At 44.7% G+C, this 26,942-nt stretch overlaps 1 protein-coding gene across 2 annotated transcripts in view; it reads left to right on the top strand.

The window, feature by feature from the left end:
• Positions 1–26,942, top strand: part of GRIP2 (glutamate receptor interacting protein 2) — a 294,138-nt gene that overhangs the window by 147,479 nt on the left and 119,717 nt on the right. Inside the window, exon 1 of one of the 2 annotated variants that reach the window (XM_075762150.1) lies at positions 11,209–11,262. The exons of the other annotated variant lie outside the window; for it this stretch is intronic. The gene's annotated coding sequence lies outside the window, so the exon portion shown is untranslated. Of the gene's footprint in view, positions 1–11,208; positions 11,263–26,942 lie in introns of those variants that run through there. 2 annotated transcript variants of the gene reach the window in all.

The raw sequence follows: 26,942 nt of genomic DNA, 5'->3' as shown, positions 1-26,942 counted from the left end.
TGCTTTAAGTGCCCTTGGGCCTGATGATACTTTTGATAGCCTTTCAGAAATGTCTCCTCATCAGGATTTGGGGACTGGTGCTCTGGACATCATGGGGCAAAGCTCGTGAGAAGCCAGTGGGATGTCCCAGCCCCTGGGCAGGGAAGGAGATGGGAAGAGCTGCAAGTGGTGGTGGAGGAGGCCAGGGATGGGCATCTCCCCCTTGCTTTGGAAGAGGTACCAGTACCTCCTGCCAGCAGAACAGCAGCCGCCATAAGGACATGTAAGCTGTGTCCCATCAGCGGGGTTGTTTTCACATGGCTTTTATGTATTTTGCGATGACAGTTTGGTTCATGGCAATTTATTGTCCTGCGGGGTTGTCTCCTCTGTTTATATCCCATGGGTCTCGTTGTACAGCAGTAAATCATTGCAAAGCTGATAGTTTAGTTTCCAGCCATAAATTTAGATGCTGGAAAAAGAGATTTGTGTATTCTTATGCCTCTCTTCTTTAAATGTGGCTGTTCATAGAGCTCCGTGTACCCCCAGGTGTGAAGATATTGTTTGGTAAGAGCAGTGATAACTAAAATAGTGTATTGAGGAACCTCTAAATAAATGCTTGCTTTTTTTATATGGGAACGCAGGAGGTGAAGTGATTTGGACAAGACTGTACATCAGGGAAGGAGGAGAGACAGGAATGGGAAAAAGATGCTTTTGACAGAGCGTTGGCACCAGGCTGGGTGTACGTGTGCTATCTGTTCCTGGTCATGGTCTGGGGACAGTGCTGGAGTACTGCAAGCAGCAGTCAAGCAGCTGAGGTTTAACCTGCTGCAGGTCCTGGGACAGCTCTGAGACCTGGCACCAAGTGTTCTGCTGGCAGAAAGGGGAAAACCTAAGAGCAGGAATTAACATGTGGCTCTGAAGAAGTCAGGGTGAATAGCATTGAGGCAGGGATATTTGTAGATAAAGGCAAAGGATCCTGAGAAAGGCCTGGAGACCCTAATAATCCTCTCTTTGCCTGTGCTCTGTGGTAGTGAGTGCACTGTAAGTGAAGCAGTTATTCACAGTTATGCTCATATCACAAGATATAAGCTGGTTTATTGAGCTAGAAAGAGTTGTCCTTTTTCAGCCTTTCGAAGTGATCTCCCTTGTGGGGACCAGCAGAAGGAGAAAGCTGTATTTCCTAAGTGGAGCATGGTGCCCTTTCAAAGCCCCCGTATCTCCAATCTCCCTCTTTGGTAACGGGGTCGTGGAGCTGCGTTTTTTATAGCTCCTCTTGGGCACCATACTTGCGTGTCCTGCAGTGGCTGCAGAAAGGGGATTGCTGGCATATGCTGGAGATTCAAAGGTGACTAAAAGCTCACGAATGGTTATGGGATCTCTAACTTCCAGCAAAGACAATTGTACAGAGAAAGCTTTTGATCAAACAGAATCAATCCATTGTAACCAAACATAAATTCCGCTGTGAAAATATTCTGTTTCAACATTTTCAGCAATTAAACCCTTCTTCATCTGGACTGTTTGGTGCTAGAAATTAATTAGCTGATAATATCCTCTTTATTCTAAAGACAAATGTTTTCATGTCTTTGCTGAAGGCTAATATTTGCAAAAAGAAAAGTAGATGAGTTCCTTAAATCTCTGTAATCTTGCCCCAATAAATATAGTTCCTTACTGTTAAAGCTTTCCATGAATTTCTGCGTGACTCTTCTTCACCTTTCGTATAATGCTAAGCACTAGAGAGTGGCTAAATCAAAGCTGCAGCTTTCAGAGGACTGGAGTGATCAGATTAAATCCAGCCCTTCCATTTGGGGTCACCTGTAATAAATGCCAAGGAAATGGGTAAGAGTGAAAATGTGTAATGGGACAGATGGTCTTTTTCTTCAACAGCAAGTATGTTAGAGATGGCATCCACACCTCATTTGCTTATCAAGTAGTTGCAGAAACCGTGTAGTTTAGTCCTTTTTGCAGCTGGATCATGAATTAGTCTGTGGCTGAGACAAGCACAGGTGAGCCTGGAGGCCAACTGCTTGATTTTCTAGGGAGGCAGAGACATGTGCTGAATTAACTTCTCAAAATACTCTGCAGCACTTGCTTTGACAGCTTTTTTTGCAGTTGAGTAATAAAAATAAGTTAGCAAAGCTAGGCAGCATAGGAGTTTTAGAAAACTCCAGGCACCATCTTTCCTCTGATCAGTCCGAAGCCCCACCTGTGGGGTGCATCAGCACTGACTTTGGAGCAAGGTGTTTTCCTGCTCATTCACCTGATGATGGGACCAATCCATTAATAAACGCAAATAGAGAGTGAGGGTTTCAGGCTCCATGACTATCAAATGCAGCTTTTATATTGTTTTTAGATGTCAACATAAAATATAAGGTATAGACTGAATTGCAGCCTTTGCGAAGGGCTGAGTTTGGCATTGGTAATTGGAGAAATGAATGTGACAATTCCTGCATGAGGAAATTGGAGTAGGAAAGTACTTCAGACATAGGGATAATAAATGAGGTTCGAAGACTAGGCATGGGAGCTGGAATTCTCGAAGTCTCCCTTGGACAGCAAAATTAAGTATCTCTCTTAGCGGGAAGTATGAAATTGATGGTAAGTGCTTTTCAATATACCACCTGTCAGTGAGATTTCATCCATTTTTAATTATGCAATCATGATGATAATTACTACAATTTAGGTATTTCCCAAACAAGTCTCTATTTAATTACGGGTGCAGTCAGTTCTTGGAAGAGTGAGTGTTGGGCCACCTCTGCGATGGTGCAACTCTGGGTCTGATAACCATAGCGGCTGGCAAATCTGCACTTACTGTCAAACAAGGTAAGAAAATCAAGCCTTGTGTGGATGGAAAAATGCTTAAGGTAGGAAAAAATAATGGTGAGTTTTCAGATGGATGTATGCATTTAATTATGACTGGGCTCAGTTCCCTACTCTGCTGTTGGCTCCCAGCCCAATACTGGGCAAGCCACTGATGGGCAAATTGTCTGCCAGAGTAAACTGGTGTGGTTGTTTTGCAGACGAGAAAACAATGCCAGTTATGTGCGGCAGTGGATGTGGTCATTAGATTTGATGGTGGACAAGGATAATTTAGCTTGATGTCCTGTAAGAATACAGGCCAAAACCTTCATCCGTGTATCCCTAGTAACTTGGACAAGACCAAGGCAAACCTTCTAGTTGGTTTTCTAGAAGGCAGACATCTGGGTTTCATTTAAGGGGACCAGAACACAGATAATGTGCTCTTTCCTCAAGTAATTTGTTCTTGTAAGTGAAACACCTTTACTGCCTTTTTTTGGAAAAAGGTTCTGTCTATAATAGTTTAAAATTGAGATAATTGTTCTTCTCTTGGCCATTCTTTCTCTGACTCCTCTACTCAAACCACACTCATTGTGATATGGGAACATTTGTACAATGCAGGCAAAATGAGCCCCCAATGAGGTCTATATAAGCAACCATAATATTGGTGCAATGTGTTTAATGATGATAATAAAATGCAATTTCATGGCTCCTTAAGACCTCTTGAATACTCTGCTATTGATTAATAATCATGCAACTTGGAACTTTCAATCTTTTGCTTAAAAAACAAAGTAGTTTTTTACTGGATGCTAAATATCAGTAATAGCAAGTCTACCAGCACAAACATGCTACTTAAAGGTACATATATTTCCTAGCAGAAACAGTACTGATTCTGCATGATTATTTTAAATTTCACAATATAACATGTCTAAAGTGAAGCCGTTTAATTTCAAAGCTAAGCTGCATGTTGCAGTGACCACAGCTTTCCTATCATTGTTTTTGAGGCTTGGAAGACTGATGGTGCTCTGTAAGTGTCAGATTTGTGTATTATCTTTTAACAGTGCTCACAGTAAAAGACTGCAGGCTGGCACTTAAACTGGGTAACTAGAACCTGCTTAGAAGGCAAATGACTTTTGGCCTTTGGCTTACTAACTTGTCTGGGGCTGTTACTAGCTAATTGCTTCATTAGCACAACAACACTGTAAAATACAGCGAGAAGACTTTTGGGAGTATGTACATGAAGGCATAGCGTGACCCCGTCTAGGCTAGCATCTGTAGTCAGCATTTGCAAGGAGCTTTCCTTCTGCTAAGTAAATTGGTAGTCAGAGTGAGTGGCACTACAGCACATGGAGATAAGGCTATTTTAATTTCTTGCTTCAGGAGACTCGACTGCCTCCTTGGAAAGACTGGTGCCTTGTCCATGGATTCGCAGATTGAACAAACATACTGTACCGTTTAATTATGAAAGAATGGCTTCAGCATTTCCTGGCTGAAATAAACTGTGGTTTTAGGCTGAATCCCGGCAACAGTGTTCCACCTGCCAGACCATGCTTCTTACCACGGGCAACAGGCCAGTACCACTTTGGACACTATTCTTTGGGATAATGCAGCTCTAATAATGCTATTTCTAAATGTATACAATATATTCTTGCAATTAAATAGCTGCTGTTATTTACTACTATTGCAGCAGCATTTCCAAGTAGGGCCCTGGCTTCTCTTACACTCTGTTGTCCAGAAGCAGGGAAAAAAAATGGGCCGAGCATCAAGCACCTCAGCTTCTGGTTTGCTGTGGATGCTGGTAAGACTACATCACCACCACTGAAATACTATCAGGGAAGAATATAAGAATACTTTTATGCATGAGTTGTCGAGATGTTCTTGTCAGCTGATAAAATAATTATAGTAGGAGGAGATGTCTAAGTAATACTGATAGGGCTCAAGTTGGAAGCTCGAAAAAGGAACATAGATGTGAATGTTTAAATTAGCTGCCTTCTTAGCTCTGGGACATAATCCAAATGCCATTCACTTACTTGAATTGCAGAAAAGTGCCCGTAAAATCCTACACATTCAGCCTTCCTGCCAATCTGGTGTGTGAATTATGGAGAGGACAACTAAGACGACATCATCAGCACATAGCTTTGACCCCTAGCCTTCGCTTGTCTATAAATCATCTTCCTTGAATTCTAGGCTCAGTCTAATCTAGATACAAACTATTAGCATCTCAGTGGTTTGGGTTGCATGTGCAGTCCCCATGAGCGTTACTTTTGAAACTGTGGGACCATGGTGCTTAAACACGACTGCGTTCACGATCTCAGCAAATGCGATGGTGAGAACTGGGTGTTTCTCCAAAGAGCCTCTTGCTGGTTTCTTGCAGCTGATGCGACAGAGGGTCGAGGGTCTGGAGAAGTTCTAATTCAGGGAAATGACTGCATATAGCTGAAAATTAAACATGGCATTTCTCATGACATGGCCTTCTGTGAAGCTGGTGAGTTTCACAGGATGTTCAGAGCACGTGTCAGAGAAGTCACCCGTGCATGCAGAAAATAAGAGCAGCTTTCAAAATACTGAGGGTGAAGGTTAATGACTGAAGCCTGTTTGTCTACTTAGCTGAACACAGTTTCATGACAGACTGTCACCTTCGTAAGTTATTGTCAGGGTAATTAAACCTAATAGTGCCACATCAAACTTCCTCCCTGATGTTACTCCGTTGGAAGCTGTGGCATCGCATGGGGGAAAGTTGTAGCCATGCTAATGAGGACCAGACAAGGTACTTGTAAAGCATAATTTAGACCATTTCCTTTTGGGAATTGTCTACTAATTGAGCATGGTTTCAATGAAACCATTCATTGTTCATGCTGTCACTGGGATCATTTATTAAGGGTAATCAGTTAAAGTGGTACAGGTGTCAGTGTGGGCAGAGCATCTTCTCCCAAACCTTTGTTATTGACAATGTCAACACCCGAGGAGAAACAAGTTCAGCTTGGCTTTGCCAAGCTGTCAGTTTGACCCCTCTGCCCTGAACTAGCAGCATTTGTTAGCAGCATGTTTGATTCAAGAGGCACCGAGAGGCAATAAACTTGGAGCCTGGGGTCTGTGCAGTCGCTCTGGGGAGGGGTGAGCACCTTTTGGGTGCTGGCTATGCTGGTGCTACTCTGCTTTACACAGAGGGCACAGGTATTTCTGCAGGAATTTGCGCATCAGGAAGGAGAGCTTCATCACTAACACACAGCATCCCATGAGTCTATGGGATATCTAGTTTTTATATATCAGCTCATCCTGAGTTTGGTTGAAGGCATTACTGTATTGGATTTGTTTCAGCATTGATCTGACTTTTTTATTGAAGGCAGACTTTTGTCTCCAAATGCTTTAATGCCACATCTGGCCGGTGGTGTTTGCTTCTGTGGCTCTCAAAGAGCTCCCAAACTCTTAGCGGGAGATCTGTTGTCTGCTGCTTGCAATGGCTTATATTACCATGCACTATGGTGTGAATAGTTTTGAGAGATACCTTCAGTCTGTCGTGGGCCAGTCTGTTTGACATATTTTTACTGGACAGAGTAGGCCAACAAAATCTATTTACCAAGGGCAAGATTTTAACAAAGTGCTGTAGTTAAAAGAAGGCAGGTTGTTTCATACCTTTTGTTGCCAATGCCTGAAATTATTCCAAATAGAAGTTACTTGTATGCTATTGATAGAGCAAAATGATCTGCAGTGAACTTTTTTTTGTTTTGCTTTCTTTTTAAATGGAAGATGTACACTGGTTAGCCAGTTTAATATAGTCTGATCTATAGTGATGGTAAAAAGCCTGTTAGCCCAGTATCTGGTAATATCTGTTTTAATTTTTACAGACAACGTGCAAATACAAAATGAAAAGGGGGGGAAAAAAAAGGCTGCCCTTCCATAGAAATCTGCAGTTTTCTCCCCAGAACCTATTTTATGGGTTTCCCTGCTGACTGTACATATAGTCATACAGAATTGAAGCATATATAATATAAGGTTGGAACATCCTTTAAACTAGTGAAGAGAAGATGAAAATAATCTGAACAAATTCATAAAGGCAGTATCATCAGTATTTGTAATGTTAATGCATTCAACCCTAACTGTACCTGTTAGTAAGAAAATACCGCCTTTTAAAATACGTTTTAGTACGGCGTGTAATTTTCAGGAGATATATTAGACACATGAGATTTTGCGTTATTATTCCTGAGGAAGGGAACAAACTGTATGGCAACTTCAAGGGAAACGTGAACTAATTTAATGTGAGCTCTACTTTGAATAGTTTCTGCTCCTTTAATTTTGTTCTAATACATATTTTTAAATGTTTACATGAATAGAAGGCAGTTTTCCTTACCATTTTTCCAGTTTGCTATTATAGAAAAAGTGTAATTGTTGCCAGGCAGATAAACACAGCAGTACACACATATATTCTGAATACTGTATATTCATTAATCACACAGTGTTTTGCTTTATTTTTCTGATACTCATTGTATATCTATTTTCATTATCCTCTTGCATTATTTGCAATGGATTCTATGGCTTGGCAAGAGCCACTTCAAATACCAGACATAATAAATGGTAATAGATTTCCCATTATACAAATGCTTTTTTATCCTCTTAGTTTAATTGCTGGCATTTCTCGCTCCTTCTATTGTGCACTCTTGATGACCAGTGTCCCCACAGTCATTTCCTTAGCTGAAATGAGGATTAGATTTATGTGCAGGAGAGCTGAAAACACACTTGTTTCAGTATCAAAGAGAAACAGCTGTGTTTTGTTTGCGGCTGGAATTTCCTCTGAGATAAAACCAATTGTCTTGGGACATCCAGGCAATTCCCCCAGCTAAAGAAGCTCTCTGAGCCTCTCAGAGCAGGGTAAACTGGATCTTAATATTCAGATTTATGTCTGAATGTGCTTGAATCCCAGTGATGAACCTAGAGTGAAGCCGAAATGGCATGGTTCCTCTAGTCTTATGTGTAGACTGGTACTTAAGCATCATGAAAGCAGGTGAAATCTGGTGCAAAACGATACTTTGATTGGGAAAACTGTATAAATTCCTCTGCTACAGCTCCAGCAAAATTAATTGGAGACCCATGTGCTCAGTAGTGGCGAGAGAAGAAAAAGCAGCTTGGACAGAGCAAGCAACTGTGCGTGGGGAGCTGGGGATCAGCTCTCAGGCTGCCTCAGAAATTGAACATTTGGGGCTCTGTGTGACCTGATTGGCCCCCCGGGCTCTCGCAGCTGTGGCAGAAGAAGCAGTGGCAGCCCTGTTGCCTGGCCCCATCCCTCAACCCATCGTCAGCCCTACGTTTCTCATGTGATGCAAACACACTCAGGCTTTTTGTCTTCTGTACGAGGTTTTAAAGACATACCTTACATCTGAATTTATCTGTACTTGATATACGTGTATACGCCTGTCAGTGCTTTCAACTCTATATTTTAAAGAAGAAAAGATGGAGTCGAGAAGGAAATCTATAGTGCTGTTATGTAAAGATTGATCTCTAAAGCACTGAGGGTTTATTGAGTTTTGGGGTCTGTAATTGGAATTCATGAATTTGAAATTCGATGTTAGCTCCTCTGGGATTGCCGTTTGTGCTGTGCTGGTAGTGCTGCCATGCATTCAAAGCAGCTCTCTTAGCCCTTTCCTTGCTGGAAAGCTTTCTGGGTCAGTCTGTGTTACGTTTTCCTCTGGTTCCAAACTTTTGAGTTTGAATTTACCAAACTGTGCATGTGTCCTTCCAGCCTGAACAGTGGGCGAGTGACCCTGGTAATTAGGTGCACAGGCTCAGTGGTGGAGCACCGCTGAGATCAGGCATCAGAGGTTGAAGTATTCTGTGTTTTGTCTCTCGGGGTTCTCCTGAAAAGATGGAGCATGTTGCTGCCTGGAGCAGTTGGTCTGTGGAAACAATTTGTGACCTCCTAAGTCATCTGTGGGATCAGCAGAAATGTTGGCTAGAGAAGGTACTCAGATTTTGGGTTACTAAACTCCCAAATGTCCATCTATTGAGGGCAGCCTTTAGCCCTCAGGTATTGACTTAGTAATGGGGACTTCTCCTATAAATTGAGAGTTTCCCCACGAGTTCCTAGAAGGCACCTTTGAGCTCCCCTGGGACCATGGTAAGGAGCAGCTGAGAACTGCTTCTGCCATCATCTGAATCCCCATGGAGGGTGAGGAATATTTCCTCCTTCAGCTGCTAAAAAGCACTGGGTTAGGCTCAGCTCAGCAGGAAAGACCAGCCAAAGGCTATGTGGTACTCTCAGCGTGATTTGGGTCTAAAAGGCAGATGAAAGGGAGTAGTAACATATCGGTCAGGCAGAGTCATCAGTAAGTGTCCCTTCTCCTAGAAGAGTGTTGGGTGAGGAAGGCAGCGAGACTTGATGTGACATCACAAACCCTTTCTGAGGTCCTTCCACCCAAAGAGAGTGGGAAGAGTTCCCATTTCTCTGTGTGATCGTCCCTGACTTGGGAAGTGTGCTGTGAGGAGACAGCGAACAGCAAGAGGGGTGTTGGGGGCTGAGCGTACGGGTGTGTGATCACTAACTAAATGCAGCTCAGACCTAAAAAGCGCTGCCGTGGAAGGGCAAGCTGCATCCCGTTACCACCGATGCCTCTCTGGCCCAGGAATGCAAGTTGGGGACTCCACGGTCAGAGGATGGTTTGTGGAACCAGGAGCACACAAACCACAGTCCTGATTTTTGTTGAACACAGAGAAAACTGTCCCTATGGAAGCTCTGCAAATTACTGTTCTGAGGCACTGCCAGACCGTGCAAGTCTGTTTACCCTGGCTTAAAAATATGAATGAATATGACCAAGCTTTGTAAAGACTTAATGGTAAACCTCTGCTGTTGTTCTCTCCCAGGCCTTCAAAAGTCCAGAAAATTGCTCCTTTGGAAATCTGATTTCGATGACAGCATGTGAGAAAAGTGAGATTGATATCAGAATAGTAAGCTGAATGAAAGAACAGGTAGTGCTCTGTCTTTTCAGCTAGTATCTCGAATGGCTATTCCCCACATTATTTATTACACTGTGTCTAATCTATTGTATTCATATTTCACTCCACTGTGCTGCAGGTGTTTGGATGGGTAACTTGGAGACTGTGAACTGTGTCTTGTCACTGTGTGACCCGCAGATTTTTGGTTTTTCATGTCCCCTTAGTCACCAGATCTGGCTGGACAGAGGGACCTCTTTCTTTTATATGCACCGAATCTACCCTGTCATGCTGGCTTTAAGTCCTTGTACAGGTCCCTCAAAACTCCTTTTTATCCCACAAAGTAGACCCTCTTGAATGTCGCTGGTCTCTCCAGGTGGGTGCACGGGGTCTTGCCGACACCCCAGCCCACGCAGGACTCTCCAGTAGTACAGCTGGGGAGAAACCCCCACTGTCTCCTCTTGCAGCATGAGCTCCTGGTGAGGGTTTGTTAGGGCTGACTTCTCATGGGGAACCAGAGTAGTCTTGCCAAGAATGAGGCATCAGTTTTGCCTTCTCCTAAATTTCTTGGTAATTCTGCCCAAAATAAGCTCTGGTGTTTTCTATTACTCAACAACCCCTGCTGAGAACCAGCTGTGTCCCGGGATGCTGCCTGGGGCTGCCCACTCTCTACTCTGCTATATGCAACAGCTCATAAAACCAAAGCTCTCCAGCAGGTTTGAAGGTGTAGCCCTGTGTTGCCCCAAGGTTGCTCCATCCTCAGGCACAAAACTCCAGGAGGATCCATCATCCACTTCTGTAAGTAGGAGGTGGGACTTGGGATACATCCACGCGCGTTGTTTGGGGAGCTGATGTGCAACAGGTGACTTGTGTGTCCCTGGGGTGGTGGCTTTGCTCTCAGGTCTGTGGGAAATTGTTGATAGTTTCTGTAGACACAAAAAAAGTTTTTTTTTGCAGAAAACTTTCTTTAGCAGGACTTAATGCTGCTGGGGTTGTTGCCAGGATGTAACCCCGTGGCACATGCACCAGTGCTGGGTTTCTGGCGAACTAGTCCCATAAAACGGAGGGCTTTTATCTCCTTTTGCTTGGTAAGCTCTGGATTAGTTTTCTGGTGAAGTGCAAACGTGCACCCATATGTGCTAGAGAATAATGTTATTTTGCAAATTAATATGTTAATGTAGTACCGGATTCCCAGCCCTTAACAGCAGGAGACTGGCGATAGGTTTATACACATCAATGAGTGATTTTATTCATCTGGACCAGATAACAAGACAAAACAGCTCTGCACTGAAAGTATTGTTGAAAAGGGTCTGTGCCCCCTTTAGCTCTGTCTTTGCCATCTTCCCCCCCCAACCCTTTCCTCTCACTCCCTCTGCCACTATGTAAAGCACAACTCCGTTCCACAGTAATCATAAATTAATTTTGAGCGGCAGCCCCTCGCAGAGCCAGCAGAGGTGCGGAGGGAGAAGCGGCACAGAGCCATGTGAGCGGAGTGCTGGAGGCTGCGGTCGGGGAAGATGTTTGCTGTTTCGCTCAAGTGCCGGCTCGGGGTGGTGAGACGGAGGAATAAAGGTATGGTGAGAGCGGAGCGGCTCGCTCCTGCCTGCGAGGGGGACTTGCTTGAACGTTTGCTTTTCCTTAGCTGGGCAGGAGGAAAAAAGCTACATGATCTGTGATTGATTTTCACCCCTCAATGTGCATTGGTGAGGGGAGTAGGATATTTTACTGTATAGCATGTCATATATTTTTCAAAGGTTGAATTTTTTCTTTTCCTCGTTGATTCTCTGGATTTTTATTCTATCTATCTGCACGGTTATTATTGCAGTAAAGCAGATTTAGGTTTGCCTCAGAGGCTCACAAGGTTTCCCCCCTCCTATGTGGGAGCTGTTACTTTGCAGGGAGAGGTACTTGAGTGTTTGCCGGACTCTGTGAGACTGGGAGTCCTGATGTCTGTCCCACCCCTGCACTCCTTCAGGAGGGGAGTGGGTTGAAAGGATGAGAAACCTGGGAAGGTAACGGGGAGAAAATCAACTTTGAGATTTGAGAAGCAGTAATATTTTAAGTACGTCTCAGAGTAAGTTAATGTGAGACAGGACAGTTTTGCTCCTCACCATCCTGCGGCGTTGCGTGTGATGAGAAGTAAAGAAGTTTTTGTGCCAGACTGTGATCCCGGGTCCCTTGCCCCTAGTTGAGCTGTGTGAGTGTTAGATGGTCTCAGAACCTGCGTGGTGGAGGTTGCTGTGGCTGCAGAGCTCCCGGCACTCAGTCCTGTCACTGTTACTTTTGATTTCTGAAAGGTTTGTGTTTTAATGGGGCCTGGAGCAGTTGCTAACCGCTGGGAGCTTTGCTCTCGCATGCAAACCCTTACTGCCGGTGGCACTCCTACAGCAGATCAAAGTCCTTTGGTGTAAAGGAAGACGACCTGCGTTTTTATAGGGACCTCTAAAGACCAACAGCTTTTAGGGGCTCGGTGTAACTTGGATATTACTGATTTCAGGCTTCACTAAATGCATAAACTCAGCTGTTAGCCTTACTTAAGGGGAGAGAGACTTACTTCCTGGTGCAGGGATCTGTGCATTGATGCACAGGACACTGGCAGGTACAAAACTTTGGTAGCAAAGAGAAGGGCCTGAACGCAATGCATGTGTTTGAGGTGGACTAGACCTTAAGTCTGGGGTGCAACTGCTGTGTGTGACTTGCCTAGTAAGTAAAAAAAAATAGCATTTGCTCAGATCAAAGTTGCAGTTCTGTGGGACAGACCCGAGTATAGAGCAGGAGCCCAAGGACTGCTATACCTGACGTCGGTCATTGGGATGCTGAGAGAGCAGGGGAGTGTGTAGGTTACGATTGCCTCGCTGCGCTCCTTCCTCTGGTGCGCACGCAGGCAGTGCTGGGCGTGCAGAGGCATCAGCAAGATGGTCTCTTGTGCTCTTTGCCACACGCAAGGGCATGTTCGCCCAGGGGTTACCATCCTGCTGTGGCAGTCTTGGAGCTGAGCTTATTTCTGATGTATGAATTTGCATTTGGTGTTATTTGCCTTTGACAATTTCTGCTGATGCTTCTTTCTTTCTTCTGGTTTGGAGGCTTCACGGGCTTCTCCCTGCACTGGAAGGAGTTTCACGTTCTTAATCAGACAGGGTGGCACAGGCAGAAGTTCCACCCTCTAGAGTGACACCTGGAAGTGCTTGGATCAAACACAGCCCTGGGGTCCTTTTTAGTGGGGAGATACCAGGAGAAGATTTGGTGCCTTGTTAGGTTTTCTAGTTCTTTTCCCCAGTGTGCTTTTTTTGCTCAAGCATCCTAAAGGAATTGGCAAAAGTGTTGTGTCACAAGGGGCTTTTTCTTATGCAGCTTCCCAGGGAAGTTAAAAAGACTGTTCTGACGCAGTTAGAGTAAGTGCATTTGTGCCTGCAAAACACTGAAAATGCAGCCTGAGATTATAATGAAGGTTAAAAAAAGTGTTATCCATGTACTACCTGATAAAGTTTCAGTGGCTTTGGTTGAAATATTTAGAATTGACTTAGATCACCTGCCATTCTTAGTGGCAGATTTAAATGAGAGACTCACTAATCCAGTGCTAAATTGTACTGCTTTGATCAAGGATTAAACTGAGCTGGAATTGGCTTTTGGGACTAGGACTTTGAAATGAACAGCCAGAGAGAAACGTTGTTTCTTGTCTTCTATATTTTGGGACAGCTAATGTTTAAAGTACATTGTCAAAAGATTGAGCAAAAATAAATGATGTCTAGATACTGTTGCTACCAGAATGATCCCATCATGACTGGGCAGCAACCAAGGACAGGAGCTGGCATGAATTATGCTAGCAAATAATGAACTCAGCTGCATTTTCCATCTGTAAGTGCTCAAAGGCTAACTAGCTATCTGTTGCATCCTAGGAGATGGTCAAGTTTGGTAAAAACATTTGTTATTTGACATTAAAAATCCCCACCACCATTGTATTGAAGCAAGAAAGGAAGACGTAGTGAAGGGGTCTGCAGAGGGATGTGTAGAAGAGAGCGGCAGAAACCTCAGCCTACATATCTGTCTGTCCTTTGGTCTAGGCATTTAGGTGACCCTGCGTCCCAAAAACATGGTGTGCTCTCTCTGGCTCTGCACCTGGATGCTTGCCAGGGGAGATACCCCTCCTACTCAAAGGTGATTGTAATTTAATTGTAAGGTAATATGGTCGAATCTCAGCTGTGGTGGCTGCTGTTAGGTTTGTGTAGTTTTAAGTTTAAACGTCCTAATTTCCATGATCTCCCTGTACATGCTACTACTCTGCTTCATGACAGACCCCTTCCCACATGCTGGCACTTCTTCTTAGGCAAGCTTTCCCCCAACTCCCTGCTTTCTGCTGTGTTTCCCTTCCCTCAAACTCTGGCTGCTCCTCCCCAGCTAATCCCCTCGCTTTGGAGAGAAATTCTTGCTGTCTTGGATTCTTGCTTTCCTTCTCTCGCTGAGCCCATGAGCTTTTCCTGGCATGGGGAACATGCACAGTGAAGCCGGCAGGCATTTATTCGGCTGGCCGGGGGTGGGCAGCGCTTCCCTGCCCACAGCTCAGCAGGTGCCTTTGGCCAACACTGGCTCATACAGCTGTGGGGCTCCTCACTCCTCTTTGAGGTCCCCTGATCCCCTGCAGAACGTGCTATTGAAAACCCCAAGGAACAAGCAGTCACTTGTCAATACAATAAACTTTCCTCGGTATTAGTAGTTTTTTCCGTTGGAAAAGCTAAATGACATTAGCAAATGCAGTGGATGCCATGTAGCAAATGTCTATTTTGAAGGGTCATTACTGCCGTGCATCCTGCTGCTGTGATTTCTATGCGGCCATGCCTGACACTCAGCTGAGCTCAAATTGGGCTATTTGGAGAGCAGTGGTTGGTGGTTGGCTTCCCTACTAGTCCCCAATTACTACAACAAATCCACTGTATTTTATATGTAGGTAAACAGAAGCGCTGGAGATCCTAAATCATTAACCAGATACGTGAGTTGGCCTGAAAAATAGCAAATGAGGCAGTTTAAAGGTGCCGTCACCGTTTCTTCTGCAGCCCAAGATGGGGGATGCTCTGCAAGAACTGGTGAGACCAGGAGATGCCTGAACCACCAGCAGTGCACACCGAGGGGCATGGACCCCACTGCTGTGGCAGAAGAAAAAGCCACAGTTTACTGTGGTTGTTTTGTTTGAGATGCTCAAGCTTAAAATATGTTTATTTTTGTCCACTCTAATTCCTCCCAGTGTGTGGTATGAATGATGTTAGAGTAATAAAAGTAATTTTGCTGTTCCTTTCCAAAAGCTGTCATTTGGAACATGCCAGACATCAAAATTTGTTAAAGAAAATATATATTCTGCTTTTACTTACCTCTATGTTTTTCAGCCTTTTAGGCTTCACTGAGTCATGTTTACTAGCTTTTTTCTTTTTTGTTCAGACTAGATGCTTCCTTTTCCTTTTTGTTCTTTCTCTCTTGTGTTTGAATGGGAACTGAAAAAATAAGTAAACAAAGAAAAACCACCTGAAAACCCCAGGAACAAACCAGAAGAATGCGTTCAGAAAAACTGTCAAATAGCTTCAGACTTGCAATAAAATTTTGCAAAATAAAAGTTTTAGCATGGCAGCTTTTATGCTGAGATCCAGATTTTCAAAGATACCATGTTTGTGCATGTAGGCGTCCTGACTTGTCCTTTAGACAGAAATTACTGCGTTCCCATTTGGTGTAGAAAGAAGTTCAGTTTTATTTCCACATTTTTGTTGTGAACAGTGTCGTGGAACAAGCTTTCACGCCACATCGCCTTGTTCACTGTACAGCAGCATCGTGCTGTAAAGCATCCTGGCTGTGTTTCATAGCCATGAAGCACGGGTTTCATGACTGGGTTTCTGTCACCAAAAGATTTGCTTGCTGCAGAAAAACAGGAAATGTTTGGGATCTCTTGTTGACAAAGAAGAAAAAAAAAAAAAGAAATAGGTAAGCAGGTGTCGTGGTTTTACCCCAGCCGGCAGCTGAGTACCACGCAGCCGCTCGTTCACTCCCCCCCCATCAGGGATGGGAAAGAGAATCAGAAGAGTTAAGTGAGAAAACTCGTGGGTTGAGATAAAGACAGTTTAATAGGTAAAGCAAAAGCCGCGCGCACAAGCAAAGCAAAACAAGGAATTCATTCACCACTTCCCATGGGCAGCAGGTGTTCAGCCATCTCCAGGAAAGCAGGGCTCTGTCACGCGTACGGTTACTTGGGAAGACAAACGCCATAGCTCCGAACGCCGCCGCCCCCCCTCTCTCTTCCCCCAAGCTCCTTATAAACTGAGCATGACGTCATATAGTATGGAATACCCTTTGGTCAGTTTGGGTCACCTGTCCTGTCCGTGTCTCCTCCCAACTTCTTGTCCACCCCCAGCCATCCCACTGGCAGGGCAGTGCAAGAAGCAGAAAAGGCCTTGGCCTCGTGTAAACACATGCTCAACAATAAGTCCATAGAACAAAAACATCTCTATATTATCAATGCTGTCTCCAGCACAAATCCAAAACGTATCACCACACTAGCTACTATGAGAAAAATCAATCCTCTCAGCTGAAACCAGGACATTATCCACCCCTTATTCCATACTATTTACGTCATGCTCAGGTCCCACACAATTCAATACATCCTCATTAAGCACCACCACCTTTTCATCCCTTGATATAATATGCTGATATCATTCCCTTAGTCTGTGGACCACCCTTTTAAAATGTCCATAAATGTCCACAAAATGTCCATTGGGTTCACTTGGTCCACAACCTTGGGCTCCATCCACCATGGTGGTCACTCAGGACAGGAGAGGTGGTTGACGTGGAGTTACTGGGCACCAAAACCAGCCTCAGGTCAGGTCCACTGCTGCACTTGCGCTGCCCCCTGTAAGGCTTGTTCTCCATTGGTTCAGGTGATTTCTGCTACAATAATTCCTGTAACATGCAACTCAAATCATGGGTTACGACAATTTAAAGGTATTTCCATTACAATCTCCACCCCTGGTCCCTTCGAGTCAGACCATCAAGTTTACCATGGCAATGAACACCTCCCCTTGCCCCTGCTCCGGGCTTGAACTTATCCTCCAGACTGCAGTCCCTTAGGGGTCTACCTGCTCCAAGCGGAGCCTTATCCATGAGCCACAGTTTCTCCAGGGTACACCTGCTGTGGCATAGACTTATCCACAGCCACAGTCGCTTCGAGGTGCACCTGTTCCAACGTGGCCTTCTCCATGAGCCACAATGCCTTCATAGATACACTTGCTCCAGTGTGGCCTTGCCCACAGTCACAGTCGCTTCAGTCCTCTCAGAAATAAACCTGTCCTATCATGGGCTCGTCCATGGCCACAACACTTTGAAATGTTCCAGCATGACCCATGCACAGCCACTGATGCTCCAAGGTGTACCTGCTGTAGCATGGACTTATCCTTGCCACAGATGCTCCGAGGTGTACCCTCTCCAGCATGGACTCATCCTTGGCTCACAGTCCTTCCAGAGGTATACCTGCTGCGGCACAGACGCAACCACGGCCCCAGACACTTCGAGATATACCTGCTGCGGCACAGACGCAACCACAGGCCCCAGACACTTCGAGATATACCTGCTGCGGCACAGACGCAACCACGGCCCCAGACACTTCGAGATATACCTGCTGCGGCACAGATGCAACCACGGCCCCAGACACTTCGAGATATACCTGCTGCGGCACAGATGCACCAACGGCCCCAGACACTTCGAGATATACCTGCTGCGGCACAGACGCAACCACGGCCCAGACGCTTCGAGATATACCTGCTGCGGCACAGATGCAACCACAGCCACAGATGCTTTGGGGTGTCCTGCTCCGACGTGGAATCATCCACAGGTCACAGTCCCTTCGACTCGAGTGCACACAGGAGTTCCAGCCTGTCCAGTACAGCAGCACAAAAACAGCAGCGATGTCCTGGCCACTTGCCAGCCCAGGCGCATCGTCATTGCTGTTATCAAAGTGTTCCCAGGCACAGCAACAGTAAAATGATAAGAAGTACAGCAGTACAGTGAGCAGCGAAAGCACAAAGCAGCCACTAACGAGCACTAGACTCTAATAGATAGTAAGGCAAGCAAGCCCCATGGCAAGCACAGGAGCCTGCCAATTAATAGCTAAACAGCTAATACTAAATAGCTAATAGCAGCTATAAATTCAGTGTAGCACATTCTGATCAAATCTGTCCATTATCTCGAACCCTTCGAGCCCCACGTTGGGCGCCAAAAAAGGACTGTCGTGGTTTTACCCCAGCGGCAGCTGAGTACCACGCATCCGCTCGTTCACTCCCCCCCATCGGGATGGGAAAGAGAATCAGAAGAGTTTAAAGTGAGAAACTCGTGGGTTGAGATAAAGACAGTTTAATAGGTAAAGCAAAAGCCGCGCGCACAAGCAAAGCAAAACAAGGAATTCATTCACCACTTCCCATGGGCAGGCAGGTGTTCAGCCATCTCCAGGAAAGCAGGGCTCTGTCACGCGTACTGGTTACTTGGGAAGACAAACGCCATAGCTCCGAACAGCCGCCGCCCCCCCCTCTCTCTTCCCCCAAGCTCCTTATAAACTGAGCATGACGTCATATAGTATGGAATACCCCTTTGGTCAGTTTGGGTCACCTGTCCTGTCCGTGTCTCCTCCCAACTTCTTGTCCACCCCCAGCCATCCCACTGGCAGGGCAGTGCAAGAAGCAGAAAAGGCCTTGGCCTCGTGTAAACACTGCTCAACAATAAGTCCATAGAACAAAAAACATCTCTATATTATCAATGCTGTCTCCAGCCACAAATCCAAAACGTATCACCACACTAGCTACTATGAAGAAAAATCAATCCTCTCAGCTGAAACCAGGACAGCAGGTAAACTGTTTCCATCCTGTGGTGTGGTGCCACTGCACAGCGAAGTGTTGTAGTGAAAATTCCTATGGAGCATCTATTCCTGGAGGAGTTGGCAGTCGTTATTACTGCGTTTATCCTCCAGGCCTGGAGTAGCTGGTTAAACAAAGTGGTTTATATTTAGCAGGTGGGCAACCTGCAAGCAGAGAAGCCAGACTTCTCCCCAAAATGCAGTTGTGGTGCAGAGGTTGAGCCTAAGGTCTCAGAAACTGAAGGCTGAGCGTAATGCTATAGCCCTTGCTTGGCTCCTTCTCTTTAGGATGATCGTTGCCTCCTAGGATTTATCCTCACCTGCGTGTTTCATAGCAGAAGACTTCTCGGAGGCTGCTGTGCTGAGTATTTATGGGATTATCCATTCTGCAGCAATGAAAGCCGGGCAGTGGTGAACACAGGAAAGCTCCCTAAGCCCAAACCACCGAGCTGGTGATGGCTGTGCTCTTCTGTCAGCGTGGCTACGCTTCAGCCCTTTCCATATCTCGTTAATAACTTATGATCAGGCATGTTTTATTTATGTCTCCTAATGAAGCCCATTTTTCAGCCTGATGCCATAGCATCATCCCAGGTGACTCCCACCTGCTCTGAGTACCGTGCGGCTCCTTTGGCCCCAGCTCATCCCTCATCTTCCTCCAGGCTCCAGCAGCAGAGCGGATATTGGTCTCATGGGCGGGGGGGGGGGGGGGTAATTGAATGAAAAAGCACTCTTGCAGCCTGGAGGCAGGTGATAAATCCTTGCAGGGAAGCTGGTGTGCAGGACTGTGTGTCCAAGGTGGCATTAACCCTTCCTGCTGGAAAGGTACAGCATGTGCTTATTGGAAAAAACAAAAGAAACAAACAGTTACCCAAGCTCCTTCAGAATTTTCATTGCCTGATCCCTCTTGATTTCACAGCCTCTTGGCATGACAAATGGACTTGCAGCCCGAAGAGGCAGGAGGTGGTGTTTCCAGCAAGGCTGTGTGAAGCTGGTGGAGGGGTTTCTGTGCCTCGCACGAGGACGTTTCCCACCATGTTTCTGATGACCAGCAGTTTCAAGATTTGGAGAGAGATTTCTAAAGGTAGCTGGGAATGAAAAGGTCCTTAATTCTAGCAGAAGCTAGACAGACTTGGAAAGCTGTTCCTTGATGCCCGACACTTAAAAACATCCCACACGCATATCCCTGTTTCTTTAAATATCTCACAAAACGGGAAAATCCAATTATTTAGCTTTTTTCCTCCCCTTTATCCCAGCCAAGAACTTTTTGAGCTGCTTGTCTCAATAACTTTTTTTTTCAGTCAAAATGAATATTTTCACCAGAAACAGCTTTCAAAATCAGAAGAATACATAATAATGGATTGTATTTTTTTTGGTAGATAAAACTAGGTTTGGGGTTTTTGACACTCTAGTGCTTGTGAGTTGGGGTAGTGATCTGCACATGCTCTTGCTGTGTTAAGTGACACGAGACTGTAGCTCTTGTAGGGAAGGGGTGACCTACAGTTCCTAAATGATGTGGAGAATCCCTTGCAAAGATAACCTGGTCCTTTGCTGCTGCACGATGAAACTACAGACCTGCTACCCAGCTGTAATTAGGAAGCAGAGAGCCTGCTTGGGAGCTGAGAGAAGCTCATTAATGAGGATGGTGTAAATGAAGATCAATGAGCTAATGGCAGAGTGAAGGAGTAAGAGGTGCTGGTTGAAGGAGAATTGCTACTATGAGTGAAGCACTGTCTCATGGGGTGGCACTGGGATGACAGACACACATCCCAATTCCCACTCCATCACCAGCTTTTGCTATTTATTTTTTACCTGCTGGGGTTGTTGGGTGAGGGAAACAACATTTCCATCTCTTGTAGCAAGGAGGAAATTTTTTGAAAACGTGGTTTTTACAGCCCCCAAAAGATAAACGGTTGCCTATCTTATGCGGGAAGACTGTAATTTAATGCTAAGCTCACGATGGGAGGGAGGGCAGGAAGACCTGACTCATTCTGAACACTGATTTTGACTTTATACTTATCTTCATCTCAGCCCCTTCCACCCTTCAGGTCTCATAACTCGCCTCCAGGTACATCCTCCCTCTGTCCTTGGGCAATGGGTTTTTTATTGATCCTGGATTATGCATGATTGACAGCCTTGCAAATTAAAGGCAGAGCTTGACAGGAGCACAAACAGGGCGTAGAGGCCATGCTGATGCCGTGGGAGCATTTGTCGTGGCTCCAGTCAATGGGCTCCCTGTGAAGGAATGCAGTGCTGCAGCAGTGGGCAGTCTGGACAATGGAACCAAGACCTTCAAAAGCAGTCTTGAGGAGTAATTTTAATAGCACTGACTGTAGCCTGATCGTAAATTTGTTCTTATGCTTCTCTTGCTGACTTAGAAATATGAATGGGGCATGGTGTGTGGGAAGTCATTTGTCGCTGTATTGCCGGGAGATCTTGAAAGGTGTTGTAGATCCTGTTATTGATCAAGGCTTGTTTAAGTGGATGGGTTTGCCCATCAGATGCAGGGCCTTGGACGTCACCCTCTGCCCCATGTGTTCTCTGGCACAAGGGCCACGTTGCAGTGATGCATGGCCAGCCCCTGAGGCTGGACAGTGCTGCTGATTTGCGTCTCCGACTTACAAGCTCAGCCAGGCATTTTTGGAGAATGAAGAAAAAAAAGTAGTTGACTCAGATGATATTTAATCTGCTTTATCATATAGAGAAAAATCAGGCCTTGAATTTGGAAAGCTGTAGAAGGTCCACAAGATCATCACTGGCCAATGTGCAGAGTGTGTGAAAGAAATGCAAATTCACATGACACTGTGATTTGACAATTGCCATTTAACTATTTTTTTAAATAAAACCTAGTTCTCCAAAGTTTGTAAGATGTAGTGAGCTCGGGCCAATATAAACAATATTTTAAAAATATTATTTCAGAACTAGCATCTTTCTCCGTATAAGGTGTGTCTGAAGTTTCTCTGTTTCCTTTGCATACGTGTCACCAGAGAGGGTTTGGATGTTAAAACTGTGGATCCAAAGGAAGTTGTTTGCCCTGTTTATTACTGAGATGCTTTCCTCCTGACTCCGTTCTTCACGTACAGCTATGTGAGATTTTTGCCTACTTCTAAGTCAGTGAATAACACAAAGCAGCCTGGAAGCCAGCATTTGAAACAGGTGAGGAAGTACCTTGATCTCCTATTCTTCTGCACCTGTAGAGCTTTTTATCTGCAGCATCTCTTCCCTTGTGTACGGGCATCTGACTTTGCATACTCATGGGGATGTGCCAAGTCACACTTTGTCATTTATTTTGGAACTGACGGGATCTGCAGTAGGTCCGTCTGGAGGCCAATCTGCTCCTGTGCCCCAGGGCCGTGTCAGGGAAATTGGTGGGGTTTTTAACTCTATTAGTTTCTCACTTGTTCTGCGTTCTCAGCATGGTAGGAAGTACTTTGTTATAATTGTGAAAATCCACCCAAATTTGACAGAATTGAAAGTCTAAAATCACCCCATGGGCACCACCAGTTAATTTTGTATAATGTGTTCTCCTCCTTGTTAAAGTCTTAAAATTCAGGGCTCCACCAGGCTGCCCTGCACCTCCAGTGCGACATCTGAAGCAACTAGACAAAATTATAACCTCACATCGGTAAAAATGAATATTTTTTTCCTTCACTTCTTTCTGCTATATTCACCTAGACTCCCCCCCCCCCCCCCCCAAAAAAAAATCAGGTATTAGAAAGGCAGGAATTCAAGTTATCTACAGATTAATGTTACTAGTACGGGATGTTTTATATCCTTGCTTGGCAGATCTAGGCTTTCTGTCCTGTCTCAGTGTAAATTACCTGGCAAGGAACTAGGTTTTCATTTCATATTTTGATGGAATTACTTTGAATGGTAATGGGTAAAATGAAATGGCTTTATTAACTAACAAAATATTTTAACAGTGCATTGCAGAAGAGTAAGAGGATGAAAATAACGTGAAGTGAGGTTTTGGCGTTCTGGCTCTGGTGGAGTCCTGAGACAGTAACAAGGCTACATATTAGCAAGGTATAAAGGTCTGTATTTTAATTTATGTATTTGTAATCTGGCCAAAAAAAAAGATGTTTTTATGAGTTACAAACAGAGAGCTAAACATTGGCTTTTGCTGTAGGCTAAAATTAGGGTCATTTTTCAATTAGTTCCAACAGATCTGGTGGTCACCAGCTGTTCTCCTAACGCAACAGTTAGCTAATAACAAGAAGTGCTTCCCTAGCTTTGCGCTCCCTCCCTGATACGTTATGCTGGCACACTTGGCTTGAGTAAAAGGAGCGATCTGTTTCCTTGCAGAGCGTGTCGGGACGGGATCAGGGCAGGATCCTTCCATTCACTTCAGTCTCTGCTGTATGAGCTAGTTGCATCCCCACCGTACTCAGGGGAAGGAAAATGCCTCATCTGCGGGTCTAAGTCCTGAAGAAAAAAAATTAATTATTTCTACTTTTGTATTTTAATAAGGCTTTATAAAAAACTTTCTTCTAAACATGCTGTGTTGTGCATTTTGAGGCTCAGTGGGTCCGACGCGCTGGAGTCGGGGTTGTGTCCTTGCCCAGGCTGGCAGCCTAGTGCTGAACTTTCTTCCTGTTCTTGGTTCACTCACACCCCGAGGGTTATTGTAACCTAGTTTTCTGTGAGTGATTTTCTTTTCTTTCTCCCTCTTGCTCTTTTTTGCTTTATGGAGTATAGCCAGATTAATCGCACAAAACCGTGGAAATCAACAGCAGTGTGTAATTCAGGGCTTGATAACTGATAGTGGGAGGGCGCAGGGGAAGGGTTGTGCTCCTTACAAAATGACCACGTGATTTATCAATCCCCAAGACATCTGTCCGCATTTTCTTTTTTACAATCTATTTCAGGAAGCACAAAACCAAAAGGAAACTAACTGTCTTTTCAAATAAATGGTCTATCTTCACGACCAATACGTCCCTTCTCATCTGAGTGCATTGGACTGTAAAGGAACAGTCATGAGATAATGTTTTCTCCTCATACACACTCTTTTTTTCCACCAAGAAAACGTGCCTGAGCAGAAAACGAGCACTTTGGACATTTGCCCAGAATTTTCCAGGGGTTTGCTTTGTACTATTGCTGCTGCTATGACTGTGCTGCCCTGGATAGATCAGCATTTATTGCACTGGGACCAAACACTAAATAAAACAATAAAAGTGATTAAAAACCAACACTTGCTGAGCTATTTGTGTGTGAATGTACTTTTCACCAAGGTACCTCAGCCTAAACATGAAGTTACCAAAGACTCAGCTTTTTCAATGAGAAGACAGCCTTTTCTCTGCTGACTAGCATGTAAGCAAGAGAAAATATAATCTTTTTTTCAGTCAAAGGCTTTGCAGATAACTTTTGTTTTCTTTTGGTTTTTTTTCTCTCTGCTGGCTTATATCTTGTTTTGTTTAAAATATGTTTCCGTACCTTTAAATTTTTGGGAAATTAGGAATGCAACTGATATGTCTGGCAGCAAGGACGGCAGAGTCTTTCTGCCTAATTTTTCCCAGGTCTATTGCAACCCATGAGAGTGGTCCAATAAATGCAGGTATTTTGGGATTTTTTTTTTTTTTTTTAGTTAAAAGGGAGAGTCAGAACCCAGAGATCCATGGGATCTGTAAAGTTTGATGTACCTGCCATTAGAAACTCCTTCCTGAGTCCAGGATGAGCTTTCTCTCACAGTCAGACTGAAGAGAGAGACATTTCCCTGTGAAACAGGCAGTGAGTGACTGGGTGGTCAGGACATTCACACAAGCACAAAAATCCCAGTTCTGATCCCTGATGCGCCTGATTTAGATCTGGAGCTGGAACTGGCATCTCAGGTTATTTAGGTTATCAGCTTATGATATCTACAGCCTCTCTATCATCACAGAAAAAAAAGAAAAAGTTCAGGTTTTTGCAAGACAAAAAATACTTACCCACTCAGATCTGCTGCCGGTACAAGAAATGCACATAGAGATATGAATCTAATAATGCAGGTCTTTTCCTGAAGTAATTCTTCCTCTGCCTATAAGTGAGAGCTCCAAGGCTTAGCACCAGTTTATCCAATATCTATTCAGTGATCCCAGCTGGAAAATAAATAGTGGCCAGCTAGTTTACTTATCAGCCACTGTCCCTATATAGTAGCAACACCTATGGTCTCGTATCACAGAGATGCCGGCAAGGACTTTTCTTTGACAAAGTCATCCCAGATTGGTAAAGCAGGAAGAAATAACTCCTTTTGTTTCTACGATATGTAGCTGAACATTCATAAAAATGAGACGTTTTCAGAAAGCAAGGAATTTAAATAGTAATAATACACTGTCTGTGTTCCTTCTATAAAGCAAGCATTGCTTCCCTGAGCAGCTCATTTCTTATGCATTTTCTTTCTTTGAATCTATTCTTGTGTTTTCTGATGAACTCCTTTCATGCCCTGGAAAGAGCTATTGCTTACAGTTTTGTCTTCAAGCAATGATCATAATAATAGATATTAAAATGACTCAAGAAATTTAGGTATTAGAGCACCTGCATTTATACATTCCTTTCTGGGAAGAAAACCCAAAGAAATATAGAGAGGGGATAAACCAGACTGATTTGAAACAACAAAAGTAATTCTAGCATCCCTCAACTTAAATGATTGTAGTATTTCTGATAATTTTTCCTGGGAAACAGTCAAGAGCTGAGCTTTTTTGAGTAAGTTCAGGCTCTGCGTGCCTGCCTAGCCAAGGGGGTATCATTTGGCGCAGTGGAGTAGGCTGGTTTTGGGTTGCGAGCAGTGCAGGAGATGTGCTGATGGTTAAAGTCTCAGTGGTCAGGTCCACCCTGATTTTGGGAACCTCAGGGGGTGAAGTAAACCCCGCACAGCCCCTGAACCTGCAGCATGTCCGTGTTACTGCTGGTAAGTGCAAATGGATTAGCTGCAGTCTTGGGCTCATGCTCCCTGTATTGCATGGGGATGTACACCCAACAAGAGCTCAGTCCCTTTCCCACTTCTAGGCATCAGATGAAGTTCAACCCAAGGACTGAATATCATCAACCTTTAACAGCTGTTGGGGGTATGAATGAAGAAACCTGGTGTGATGTTACCAGCGAAAAACAAAGTCTACTGCTATGTTTCTTTTGCTGTCCTGTCGTGCTGTCCTGTCGTGCAGTCCTGCTTCATGCAGGGTGGGTGTGTTGAGGAGCTGCTTTTTGGGCGGATGTTACCTGGCTTGTGTGTCTGTCCATGGAGGCAGGAGCTGGGCCCCAGGTGCCCTGGGGTGGAGCACTTGGATCCAAGAAGATTGAGAATAACATGGATGGGGACAAAGTTATCAGGTGGCTGGTGTGAACTTGTGTCATGGTACTGAATTCAAGGACACTATGACTGCGTTGGCCTGGGATTTGCTCCAAGACCTCATTTGCTTAGGGGCTTCTTTGCAAACCCAATTTTGGACACCCGTTATTTGGCTTGGGCCTTAAAGTATCAAGCTGGGTCTAAGTAAGGTTGTTGATCCAATGCTGCCTTTTCCCCAGAGGGAAGTGTGGAATCCCATTGAAGCTGAAGATCTCTAGAGGTGGCCTTGGGTCATAGGAGGATGTGCATGTCCTACTCATGTACGGGTCAGAGCCAGGATCCTCTGTGGTTACTCCTTGGGGGCCCATTTCAGGTCCATGCTGAGTGTCTCCCCACCACTGCCACAAGGAATGTGACTTGGAGCTATGGTGCCTGGAGGGACCCCAACATATGACCAATCTGATCAGTGGGTTGGCATGATGGGACCAGTGGGACAACCTCCATTGCTGGTTTTAGCCATGTTCTTGGGAGATGTTTGAGCTACCAATACAAGAACCCTGCTGCACCAAGAGTATTTGCCAAAACCCCCTTTATCTGCCACTTCTACTGTAGCTTAGGGTAATGTGATATTTTCATTTTCCAACAGTTTCACCACTTTCTTCCCCCTGCACGTAAGCATCAGATGCTGTTTGTGGAATATTTCACTTGTTCTTATTTAGATTGAAGGTTTCTGTTACCACTGGCCCATAGGGGACCAATTTAGCTGCACTTGAACCAGTTTTGGTGTTGAATTCCTTCTTTTCAAAGAGCTGCATTTCCACATCAGTTGAACCCTTCGTATGCCAGCATCTTCCACACTTCCAGCTCAATGAATGTTTAAAAAAGATATTTTTCCCTCCTGTCTATCCTCACATATATATTCCTCTGCTATCTAAATGGTGGGGGGACATGAAAGTCATGCTGAGAAGCGAGGGAGATTTTAATGTAAATGATGTACCGCAAGGGACAAAACCTCATTCCGACTGAGGGAGGTTTTATGCACAGAAACGCAAAATATTCAGCCCATGTATCATTAAAGTGTTGCAGCAAAGCCTCTCCTAGCCAGCAAGTGCCTGAGTA

This window comes from Balearica regulorum, chromosome 10 (assembly GCF_011004875.1).
Source record: "Balearica regulorum gibbericeps isolate bBalReg1 chromosome 10, bBalReg1.pri, whole genome shotgun sequence".
Classification (NCBI taxonomy): domain Eukaryota; kingdom Metazoa; phylum Chordata; class Aves; order Gruiformes; family Gruidae; genus Balearica; species Balearica regulorum.
The sequence above is the reverse complement of the archived record's forward strand: the minus strand, read 5'-3'. Positions and strand labels throughout refer to the sequence as shown.